Genomic DNA, 12367 nt, shown 5'->3' with positions numbered 1-12367 from the left:
TGAATGGCTCATCAGCCAGGTCTGACCCTACAGCCTTCAGCCCAGGCTGCTCCTACATCAGTTCCCAGAGCAGCCAGAAGAAAACCTGCTGCTCTCCGCCGGAGCAGCCCCGGGGGATACAGCCCCAGGACTGCAATGTGAGGTGACCAGTGTCTGAGACCAGCACACCAACTTGTGGTTAGAGCCAGTGCATCCAAGTGTAGTGACACCGCTGCTTGGGTCATCTGCAGCAACCCAGCCCGGCTCTCTGGAGCTAAGAGCCGGGCTTAGATTTGTGCCTGGACTGAGCCCTGGCACCTCTGGGCCTGGCAGTTCAGAGCCCCGGCACCTCCGGGCCTGGCAGTTCATAGCCCCAGCACCTCCGGGTCTGGCAATTCATAGCCCCGGCACCTCCGGGCCTGGCAATTCATAGCCCCGGCACCTCCGGGCCTGGCAATTCATAGCCCTGGCACCTCTGGGCTTGGCACATCAGTTACATCATTGCTTGAGCCCTGGCACCTCTTTGCTTGAGGCCTGGCACTTCTTTCAGTACAAATTAAGTGCTGTCTAAAAGCCTCTCCCATTTGAGCTAAACGGCCAGGCATGTTAGCCTAGAGGCTGCAGCAGGCTCAGAAACCATTGCACGTGGTCTACTTGCTATCCCTCGACAAAGCACCAGTCTGTTAGCCTGGGTAAAGGGCCATCCAGAAATTACATACCGCACTCAGGGGTGGAGGGGTCCTTAGTTCTGTGTGTTGGTCTCAGTGTCACAAGGAGTGGGTGGGTCTTGAAAATCACCCGCAAATGTGTTACGGAATTCATGGACAGCCCTAACACAAGCACGGAATGTGGCCCGTTTCTTCGAAAAGGCAGGTTGGCTCCATGGATAAGCCCTGGGTTCTATTCCCAGCTCTGCCTGCCGTGACCTTCTCCCTGGAATTGGGGGTCATAGTTGCCTCCTGTCAGGTCTGGGTTGTGCGGGGCAGAGAAATGGGCTGAGGAATCAGGAGATCAGCTGGGTTTAGACCCCACGGGCTCTTGGTTTACAGCACAGTGCGCCATCACCTTGGCTGCAGGGCCTGGGGCATGGCAGAGGCGCTGTCGTGTCACAAATGTGTGAGTTATTGTGTGTGGGAACCAGGGGTGCCATTTGGGGGGCACAGGGGAGGGTCTAGCTTGCCCCCCTCCCGAGTTCCTAGGGGAAGTCTACTCACCCTAGCCCCAGACGGCGCTCTGAACTGCAACAGCTTGAGTGTGATATGTGATGAGTTCAGAAGCTGGGAGCATCACGGGCTTTGGGGCAGGGAGTTTGTTTATAAACAGAGGCAGGGTGATTAAGATAATAAAAGGCTTGTCATTAAAGTAAATTAAGGATCCCCAGGCACTTCAGTTAAAAGATAGGAAACAAAGGGTAGGAATAAGAGGAGAGATTGGAGAGAGGTAAATAGTGGTGTCCCTCAGGGGTCTGTACTGGGACCAGTCCTATTCAACATATTCATAAATGATCTGGGAAAAGGGGTACACACTGCCATGGTAAAATTTGCAGATGATACAAAATTACTCAAGATAGTTAAGTCTGAAGCAGACTGGGAAGAGTTACAAAGGGATCTCCCAAAACTGGGTGACGGGACAACACAATGGCAGAAAGAAAAGGAGGACTTGTGGCACCTTAGAGACTAACAAATTTATCTGAGCATAAGCTTTCGTGAGCGACAGCTCACTTCATCGGATACATTCCGATAAAGTGAGCTATAGCTCACGAAACCAATGAAGTGAGCTGTAGTTCACAAAAGCTTATGCTCAAATAAATTTGTTAGTCTCTAAGGTGCCACAAGTCCTCCTTTTCTTTTTGCGGATACAGACTAACACGGCTGCTACTCTGAAACAATGGCAGAAGAAATTCTGTGTTGATAAATGCAAAGTAATGCACTTGGCAACATATAATCCCAACTCTACATACCACATGATGGGGTCTAAATTAGCTGAACCCATCAAGAAAGAGATCTTGGAGTCACTGTGGATAGTTCTCTGAAAACATCCGCTCAGTGTGCAGCAGCGATTAAAAAAGTGAACAGAATATTGGGAATCATTAGGAAAGGGGTAGATAATCAGAGAAAAATATCATATTGCCTCTCTATAAATCCACAGTACGCCCACATATTGAATAGTGCGTGCAGATTTGCTCACCCCGTCTCAAAAAGGATATATTGGATTTGGAAAAGGTACAGAGAAGGGCGACAGAAATGATTCGGGGTATAGAGCACCTTCTGTATGAGGAGACATTAAAAAGTCTGGGACTTTTCAGCTTGTAAAAGAGACGACGAAGGGGGGATATGAGAGAGGTCTATAAAATCATGACTGGTGTGGAGAAAGTGAATAGGGAAGTGTTATTTACTCCTTCCCATAACACAAGCGCTAGGGGTCACCCAATTAAATTAATAGGCAGCAGATTGTGGCCGAGAAGCTGGATAGGAGTCAGCAGTGGGCCCTCGTTGCCAAGAAGGCCAATGGCATATTGGGCTGTATTAGTAGGAGCGTTGCCAGCAGATCGGGGGAAGTGGTTATTCCCCTCTATTCGGCACTGGAGAGGCCACATCTGGAGTACTGCATCCAGTTTTGGGCCCCCCCACTACAAAAGGGATGTGGACAAATTGGAGAGAGTCCAGCAAAGGGCAATGAAAATGAGTAGGGGGCTGGGGCACATGACTTACGAGGAGAAGCTGAGGGAACTGGGCTTATTTAGTCTGCAGAAGAGAAGAATGAGGGGGGATTTGATAGCAGCCTTCAACTACCTGAAGGGGGGTTCCAAAGAGGATGGAGCTCGGCTGTTCTCAGTGGTGGAAGATGACAGAACAAGGAGCAATGGTCTCAAGTTGGACATTAGGAAACACTATTTCACTAGAAGGGTGGTGAAGCACTGGAACAGGTTCCCTAGGGAGGTGGTGGAATCTCCATCCTTAGAGGTTTTTAAGGCCCAGCTTGACAAAGCCTTGGCTGGGATGATTTAGTTGGTGTTGGTCCTGCTTTGAGCAGGGGGATTGGATTAGATGACCTCCTGAGGTCTCTTCAACCCTAATCTTCTATGATTTAAAACAAACAAACAAAAAAAGAATTTCTTCACAGTGAACCTGTGGAACTCTCTGCCAGGGGATGTTGTGAAGGCCAAAACTAGAACAGGGTTCCAATAAGAACTAGATACATTCATGGAGGATAGGTCCAGCAATGGCTATTAGCCAGGGTGGACAGGGATCCAACACCATGTTCTGCATGACTCTCGCCTCTGTTTGCCAGAAGGTGGAATGGGTGACAGGGGATGGATCACTTGATGATTACCTGTTCTGTTCATTCCCTCTGGGGCACCTGGCATTGGCCACTGTAGGAAGACAGGATACTGGGCTAGATGGACCATTGGTCTTACCCAGTATGGCCATTCTGATGTTATTATATAGAACCCAGATGTATTTGCTCCTCGCTATAACCCACTAGACCCTGCTCTCCTCCCAGAGCTAGGATAGAACCCAGGAGTCCTAATGGGGTCTCTCTCTCCACAGAGTTAGTAATAAAGTAAGAATAGACATTAAAATTTTAAACCTAAAATTGTCCCTTAAGTGACTTGCCACAAGACATCAGAACATGTTGTTATTAGAGCTGAGTGGGTCTAATATTGATATAATTTTCTTTCTTTTATAAAGGAAATAGATACTGGGCTCCTGTCAAAAAACTAGAGTTTTCAAGTGCCTAAGTAGCCCCAGGAATCACGGTTAAAGTTGCCCCCCTGCCCACCAAAATCTGAAATGGCACCCCTGGTGGGACACACACTGGAGCAGCACAATGCAGGAGTGCCGTGTGGGCTGCATGGCACTTAGCAGGTCTGGAATTGCGGAAACACCTAGAGATCCTGACCAAGGTCCCTTGTGCCAGGTGCTGGACACACACACAGTCCCTGCCCCAAAGCGCTTAAAATCGAAGTCAGGAGTTTGAACCCCCAGGGGGGTCACACACCGGTGCCAGGGGGTTGTGACCTACCTGCCCTTCCTGTAATGCTGAATGGGCGGGGGCTGCCAGGTGGGATCCCCGAATAGAGAAGCTAGAGACTCATTGATCTAGGGCTGAGACAAGAGACAAAGGGGGGGCCCCAAGCAATGGGTAACAGCAAGATAAGTGTGGCAAGCAGCTGCCACAGCACACCCACTGCTTAACTAGGGGTGAGCGTGGGGCAGGCCCACTCTAGCTGGAAACCCAGAGAAAGGCAGTGTTGCCTAATGGATTGAGCCTTGTCTGGGTTGTCCCCCTCCCGGGTTAGCTGTAAAGTATGGATCTATTTCATTGCATTGTTTGATATTAATGAGGTTAAAATGGTTTTTGCATATGTATGTTAACGTTATGCTGTGTTACAGGAGGGCGTTATACGTTTATAACGTTCATGGATTTTGTTTCCATTTGGTATTGTGACGTTTGTACCAAAAAGCAAACTCTGATAAGAACCTAACTAAAAAAAAAAAAAAGGAAAAAGAACAGAGCTAGGTATTCTGATCATCATCTGCGCATTCACCTCTCCTGGGGTGTTGTAGTGACACAGGCTAGTTGCTTTTTGCCTCTTTGCACCATCTGGTGTGTAGTTCTGGAAAGACGGTCAACTCATCCACCCTCAGAGCTGTACAGGGCTGGATGTCTCCCTTCCCCCACAGCTTGGGTCGTCCCTTACACCTGTGCAATGTGGGTGTGGGGTGCCAACAGGTTTGAATAGGAGGTTTGAATGAAGGCCCTGGACTGGGATAGCAGCAGCTGCTGCAGGCAGGATTGAGAGAGGTCAGCAGAGCTGGGGGACGGCCTAGGGCTGGGAGAGCAGGGTCGGGGAGAGCTGTGGGTCAGGAGGATTAAGTAGCTAGAACATCACGTGTGAAGGGCAAGAGCTGAGCTGCTGCTCACAGGAACACTGGTTTCAATCTGGAGTCACTCCACTGAAGCCAGAGGCTGTCTCTGGATTGACACCAGCACCTGCGATAGGGCTGCCACCTGTCCAGGCTCTCCCAGGATCGTCCCTTTTCTGACGTATCTGCCCAGGGTGTTCAGTGCCCATGGCCAGTTGGCCAGTTTTGTGGGCTCAGCATCATTCCAGATGTCCCGGGTTTTTGTACCTTAATCTGTAGTCAGCATCAGGCCCCGTGTCTTAAACGTCCCTGTCTCTCTGCTGTGCCTCAGGAAGTGGAGCTGTTCCTCCAGGGAGCAGCCCTGCCTCTTTCCTCCTATTCTCTTTAAACCCTCTCTAGCCCGCATGCTGGACGTCCCATCTCTCCCAGGCAGGGGGACCAGGTGCTGAGCTCGCTGGAAAGTGCCCGGGTTCTAAGTGACGGGATTCACGGGCTCTGTCCTGGTAAGTCCAGTGCAGGTGCTGCGGGATAATGGCACAGTAACAAGCCCGGAGCCACCCAGGCCTTCCCGGCTCTCCCCACTCGCAGACGGCAGGGCTCCAGCCCAGGTCTTCCAGCTCCAAAGCACAGCCCCCCCCCAACACTGCAGTTAAAGAACCCCCACTAGTAGAGCGGGTCTGTGGCTCTGGTCCAGCAGGTCTGAACACAAGGGCAAATTCAGCATCAACACATGCAAAGTAAGGCACATTGGAGGGAAGAATGTGAACGACTCACGCACTGTACAGGGGTTTATATATGTCTCCTCTCCCTCACGCTGGTGTAAATCAGGAGTGATTCTGTGGAAGCCTATAGAGTTACACTGGTCTCAAACCATTCTATGGCCCTGATCCTGAAGACAGTGACACACCTACGTACTTTTACTCCAGCGAGTCATCCTGTTAGACTCATGAGCTGTCAGGTTGCCTGTCAACAGACGCAGATGCTGAAAAGGCATTTGATAGGGTGATGTGGCTCTATCTCTGGGGTCCCAAACTCCCAGCCCGCGGGCCATCCGCGGCCTGAGAACCTCCCCACTGTGGCCCGTGGAGGAGAAACGCAGGAAGCCACGCTGCCGGCTCTGCCTCCTGCAGGCACCGTCCCCCGCAGCTCCCATTGGCTGGGGGAGAGGGACAGAGATACCATCACTAGTCGCCGGGCAGAGTCAGCCATGGAGCCACGTCACTTTTCCCTACAATGAATATAAACAAGTCAAAATCCCGAACACAACTGTCTGACGCCCACCTTGCTGCATCCTGAAGGTTTCAACTGCTCAGTCACTGAGGCCAAACATCAACAAACTGACAGAACGGAAGCGTTGCCGGGTGTCTGGCAAACACTAAAAACTCGGGGATCGGTCCTGCTTTGAGCAGGGGGTTGGACTAGATGACCTCCTGAGGCCCCTTCCAACCCTGATATTCTATGATTCTATGAACTCTCTGGCAGGGGAAGAATTGTATCAAGTTGTATGACAGTTTTATTAGTGCTAAGAAACTCAAAATAAAAAATACAATATAAACGTTTTCTTTTCTGAACACCATCTTCAGTGACTTTATTGGCCCTCTGGGAGGATTTGAGGACTGGCCCTGGCCCTAAGGGAAATTAAGACTGCGACCCCTGCTCTATCTCTTATGGCAGGGTTAAGGCCAAGTCTATGCTACAGAATTTTGCTGACATAACGAGGGTGGCTAGGAAAAGGAAAAAAATCACACTGAAATGCTCTGCCAGTGTAGACACAGCTTATACCCACGCTGATACAGCTTATGTCATTTAACTGTACTGCCAAGAGAACTCCTTTAGCTGGTGGAAGGTACGTGTCCACTAGGGGACTTTGAGCTATAGCAGCAAAACCTCTGTAGTGTAGACTAGCCCTCAGAGAATTTGGGTTTAGCTCAGTTTTCCTTAATTGGGCTGATGTCTTTCACAATTCTCTGCATTTGGCAGGACTGGCCTCATAGTCCCATGCGCCAGCTAGTTCTCCAAGGACCATTAGATCCAGAGCTGGCACATCACTTTTACGGCCTGTGTTATACAGGAGGTCACATTAGATGCTCTAATGGTCCCTTCTGGCCTCACAATCTGAATCTGTGACAATCTCCTTGTACAAACTTACCAGGCTCAGATCAAGTCATCACATGATTCTGTGGCAATAGTAGTGATCAGTGTGGGGGCAGAGCAACTCATGGTTGTGGGAACAACTGGATGGGCTATGGAGCACATTTCTGATACCCTACCTGCAAGGGAAGATGGAAGGCTGAGAAGGGCAGAGTTAAGGGCATTGGTGGCTTAACTGGGAATTTCCAGACTGTCAAGCTTTGGGGTTTCTTGTAAGTTTCACCAGAACTCTAAATGACCTGTCTCTATAATGGCTTCTTGGGGTTTTTCGCTCTCTCTAGGGTCTCACAGCTGGTGAGCTGCAAGGCGTCCTGAACAAAGTTTTGTATCTAGATCAGTATCCCATCTCAGACACCCGGGCAGTGTCAGGTGTGAGAACCTGTGGCAGTTTCCTTTTACAGCAGTGTCTCTGTCTCTGTTCGTTGCATCCCCCACACTCTGAGCAGCTATCAGAACCAGAGATTATCTAGCCACACTGTGACCTGGGCACCACGTGAAACTGCCGCGCTGGGGGGAAGGCCAAGACAGGAATTAAGAGCCGGAGCCACCCACCAAACTGAATCTGTGGATGGAGCATTTAGAAAGGCCCCAGCCCACCAGTGAGGACACTGGCCTGTGTGTGTCAATTGCTGGAGAATCTGCAGGGGATCAATTCCTTTTGCCACTGTTACAGTGTGGGCTGCAGGGGCATATAGCGTCAGGCACTGTCTATCTAGAGTCGCTTTTCTCCTTTCCTGTATCTTGCTGTGTCAGTTCCTGGGCTGCTCAGTGATTCGGGCTCCCGGGTACGACTGCAGTGCACAAGAAAGATCATCCCAGCAAGGTGTAACTGGGAAGGGGCTAGGAAAGGACCACTTAGGCAGCATCTCCCCAGAGGCATCCCGGTTCCCTGTCACTGTCTCCCAAGGGAAGGGCTGGGCGCCCCATGGCGTGGGGGTGTCAGAGTCCGGCTGAACCTGTGTGCGAGCGACTGGGTGGCAGAAGGCCCCACGAGGGGGAAGGGCAGGGGAGATCAGGGCGGGGGAGCGGCGGGGTTATCTCATCCTGTGCCTGCCACAGGGTAGATCAGCTGATGAAAAGGAGGCTTCGAAGCTGCAGGCGCTGGGTTTAGCCTCCCAGAGCCCTCGCTGCTCAGTGGAGTGATGCCAGAATCCCCCCGGCACCCAGACTTGGCCGGCCCGACCGTCCCAGTCTCTGACCAATCACTCCACGGGCACTGACTGCTCCCTGTTCTGCAGCCCGCCAGGATGGCAGGAGCTCCCCGTCCCTTCCTTCTTTTCCTCCTGCTGGTTTCCCAGCCCAGGGGTAAGTTACGCGGGGCTGTATCCACCCCAGCTGGGGGGCTGGAAACGAAAGGGTGAATCTTGGGAGGGGATGGAAGCAGCAGAGGGGCCAGGCCCAGGAGCTGGGCCGGACTGGTGGGGGGTCTCACTCCCTTCAGGGATCCAGTGCAGTCTGAGCCCAGCCAGCGCGAGGGCCTGATCCTGCGTCCCTGACCCACATGTTGCCCAGGCAGGGGGAATGTCGGAGAGATGTGGCGCCGACTCTTGGCCTCTGTTCCTGGCTGGCCTCTTCTCCGCCCCCCCCCCCACACCGTCCCGTGCCATCCACGATGGAGGTTCTCTCCTTTGCCCTGTGGGGTGTTTGTTCGCAGGAGGGTAGTTTGCCAGGCAGTGACCCTCAGCCACCCTGGGTACTCACCGGGGCTGCTGCCTCCATGAAAAGAACTGAGGGTTTGGGGGGTCACGGGCACATTGTTAAACAAGACAATGGCCCCCAGGGAGAGGCAGGAAGGCCCAGCAGTGAGAGCCCAGAGCTGGCCGAGAGGAGAGCTGGGTTCTCTCCCTTTACAACCCCAGCATTGCTGTAACCTCAGCACCCTCTGGGAGAGGCAGCAGGGAGAGCAAGGAACAGGTGGCCAGGGGATGAAACCCGCAGCCTGGCGTCATGGCCCCAGAACCCTCCCCTCCTGTTCCCGACTCTGCCAGTGACCCCGTGCAGGTCACTGCACCACTCTGTGCCTCAGTTTCCCCATTTGGAGATCATTTATTACCGGCCCTTTAAAAATTCCTCCAGTCCTGCATGATGAATGCCATTTTGTAACACTGAGTTCCTGTGTGAAAGGAGATTTCCCCACCTACCCACAGGAGAGGAGAAATTTTAAAGGGACAGGACTGTATTTCCCTCCTACACATGGCATATCATGTGGCTTAATTCAGGGATTCCAAGGCCAGAAGAGACCCTTGGGGTCATCTAGTCTGACCTCCCATCTAAGACAGGCCCAAGAATTCACTGATGGGCGTAAGGGGCCCAGGGGCTCAAGCCAGTGAGGTGCTAGCGAAGGTCAAAGGGCTTTTGTAATTCACACTCTGTGACTGGAGGGAGTTGCAGTGCCGGGTTGGGGATGGCTGGGCTTGGTCTGTTTCCTGAACCCTTTTATTCTGTGTTGTCAGACACAAGTCCTGCTCAATCAGCTTGTCTCCCCAAACTGATGAACGGGATTCTGGGAGAATCAGTCGTCCTCCCGCTTGATTCCGGGGAGACGTTCAAGAGCATCACCTGGTCCGCACCCAGCCCGCGCCAGGACGCACCCTCAGGCAGAAGGGTGCCTCTTGCTGTTGTCACACCGGGGGGGCCCGGAGCCCTGCCCCGTCTCACTGTGGAGGACGAGAGATACAGAGGGCGAGTGAGACTCCACGGCCGGAGCTATTCGCTGGAGATCAGCAACCTGATGATGGCAGATGAGGGTGAATACGGAGTAAAGGAAAACACAGTCGCACACAATATGTACTACTGCGACTATCCATTGCTCATCTACAGTGAGTGTCTGTGCGTGTGCGTGGGGGGAGGTGCAGGCGCAGGGAGCGGGAGGCGATAATGTGGACTTCAAATGAGATGCCGGCTTCACAAGAAGCTTTTAGCAGACCGTTTGGTATCTGGAGGGGCACCTTGGGGTGAGCCAGGACTTCCCTCTGGGACCAAGCTATTACAGTACTTAGAGCTCTCTAAATGAACAAAGTAGAAGGATGGATAGATAGATGGATTGGTGTGTAAGGGGATAGATAGATAGATAGATAGATAGATAGATAGATGGGGTGTATGGGGATAGATGGGGGTGTGTGTGTATGGGGATAGATAGATAGATAGATAGATAGATAGATAGATAGATAGATAGATTAGATGATAGGTGTGTATTGAGATGGATAGTTGATAGCCCAAGTCTAGGGTTTGGGCTTGGGCTCACAGCTTAAAGAAAATAAGCAGAAGGCTATTGGGGAAAGGCGAGAGAGATAGAGACAGGGGAGGACAGGGTAGGGGAGACACAAAGTTAAAGATGCAGGGGCGTTGTCTTATATAGGCAACATTACACCCCCCCCCCCCAAACGAAGTGTCCCGATTTTTCACACTTGCTATCTTATGGAAGGTGACCTCTCCTGTCCCAGCCACATGGTGCAGTGAGATTGGGTGATGCTCTCACACATGGGGGAAAGTCGCTAGGGGGAGAGATCCCTGTGTGTCAGCCCCCCCTGCCTGTAGTCTCAGGCCGTCAGTTCAGGGAGCCTGCAGCAGGTTCTCACCTCGGCAGCCTCTGTACAGAGTTATTTTGTATTTCCCGCCCCCATCTGGGCTACAGAGCGACTGTCGGAGCCGGAGATCAGGGTCCATCCTGTGATGATTGGGAACGGCACTTGCAACGTGACCTTCACCTGCAGCGCCGGGGAGAGGGCCAGGCACCTCAATTACACCTGGACACGTCCAGCAGGAGGCGCCATTCTCGCCACCGAGGAATCCCTGCTGCTCCAGCACAGACTGGGGGACGAGGACTTGCCCATCACCTGCATGGCCACAAACCCCGTCAGCAACAGCTCGGCCAGCGCCTCCCCCAAGGTGGCCTGTGAAGGTGACGCTCGCTCCATCCCTCCCCCTCGAGCGCACGCAGCAGGGAACAGCCCGTGCGGGCCTGGCTCGTACACACCCCCTGCTGCTCTGGCTGGGTTCTAGGGCACAGTGAGCACCACTAGTGGGCTCGCAGGCTTTTTAAGGGGCTACTCCCCAATTCCTACACCCCACCCTGGCACTGGCCAGGAAGGTCTGCCGCTGGGGGGCACCGAGGGTCTGGCCAAAAGGGAACAGATGGCTGTTTGCATCCCAGCTCACTGGGGTCTTCGGAGTCAGAGCTCCCGGCACTCGGTATAGATTTGGGTTTCCAGACGGCGCGAAGCCCCTAAACATTGATTTATTCCTTCAGGTCCCGTCCTGCCCCAGACCCCAGCCCTATCCTACTGCCGCGCCAAGGGGATCCTTGTGCTGGGGGTGCTGGGAGCCCTGCTGGCCGGGATCCTCATGGTGCACGTCCTCCCCGCGAGGGAGCAGAGACGGCCATGAGAGGAGAGGAGCTTCCACTGTGGCTCTTCATCCCCCCGCCTCCAGGCTGGAGTTTCCCACGCAAGCCAGCTAATGCATGAGAATGCTCCATCGCCCACTGCAAAAGCTTCAATTTCCCTTCCCCTCAGGAAACAGGAGCTCAGCGACTCTATTGCGCTAGACTCAGCCAAACGTGTAGCAATCCCGGATCCTCCGCCCGGCTGTTCTGGGGCACAGGGCGGGGGCATCTCCAGGATCGGAGTCTCTCTCTGGCCCAGTGACCATGGAGTTATGTATAGAAAGTGGAACAGCTGGGAGAGGAGTGACTGAGAGACACCCTCCCAAACAGCCTGGTGCACAGGGCCTTCCGCGGGGACGTGGGAGATCTGGGTTCAAGTCCTGCTCTGAATCAGGGAGCACTGGGATTTGACCCCATGTCTTCCACATCCCAGCTGAGTGCCCTAATCTCTAGGTGAGGGGGACTAGGGACTCTTGCTCTCACTTTGGTTTTATCTGAGAAATGGCTGAGCTGGCTCAGGTTCCCATCTCCAGGCGAGGGTTCGTGGCTGAGGGTCCTGGTTGGAGAGAGGCACCTAGTGCCAGCCGTCCCTGTGGGGTGGAAGGCCCAGATCAATAGGAGCTGTGAATCTGGGCCCTAAACCCCACCCCTTTCCTCTGCATTTCACTCCTGGCCTGCTCAGCTTGCGGGCCTCTGAAAATCCCTTCCTTGGGTGCTCTGCCCATGTATAGGACTGCTGAATTTCTATTTGCAGAAAATCGAACACCCTTGCCCCGCCCTTGCTCCGCCCCTTCCCTGAGGCCCCCACCCCCCCTCCCTCCATCCCCCCTCCCTCCGTTGCTCGCTTTCCCCCACCCTCGCTCACTCACTCTCTTTCACCAGGCTGGAGCAAGGAGTTGGGGTGTGAGAGCGGGTGTGGGCTCTGGGGTGGGGCTGGAGATGAGGGGTTTGGGGTGGAGGAGGGGCCTCCAGGCTGGGGGTT

General features: G+C 53.3%; 1 pseudogene; it reads left to right on the top strand.

Moving 5' to 3' along the window:
• Positions 1-8248: 8248 nt before the first annotated feature.
• Positions 8249-11696, top strand: LOC141977492 (SLAM family member 9-like; annotated as a pseudogene).
• The last annotated feature ends 671 nt before the right edge of the window (positions 11697-12367 follow it).

Source organism: Natator depressus, chromosome 24, assembly GCF_965152275.1.
Source record: "Natator depressus isolate rNatDep1 chromosome 24, rNatDep2.hap1, whole genome shotgun sequence".
In the NCBI taxonomy this organism is placed as follows: domain Eukaryota; kingdom Metazoa; phylum Chordata; order Testudines; family Cheloniidae; genus Natator; species Natator depressus.
This window is presented reverse-complemented; position numbering and strand designations above follow the sequence as displayed.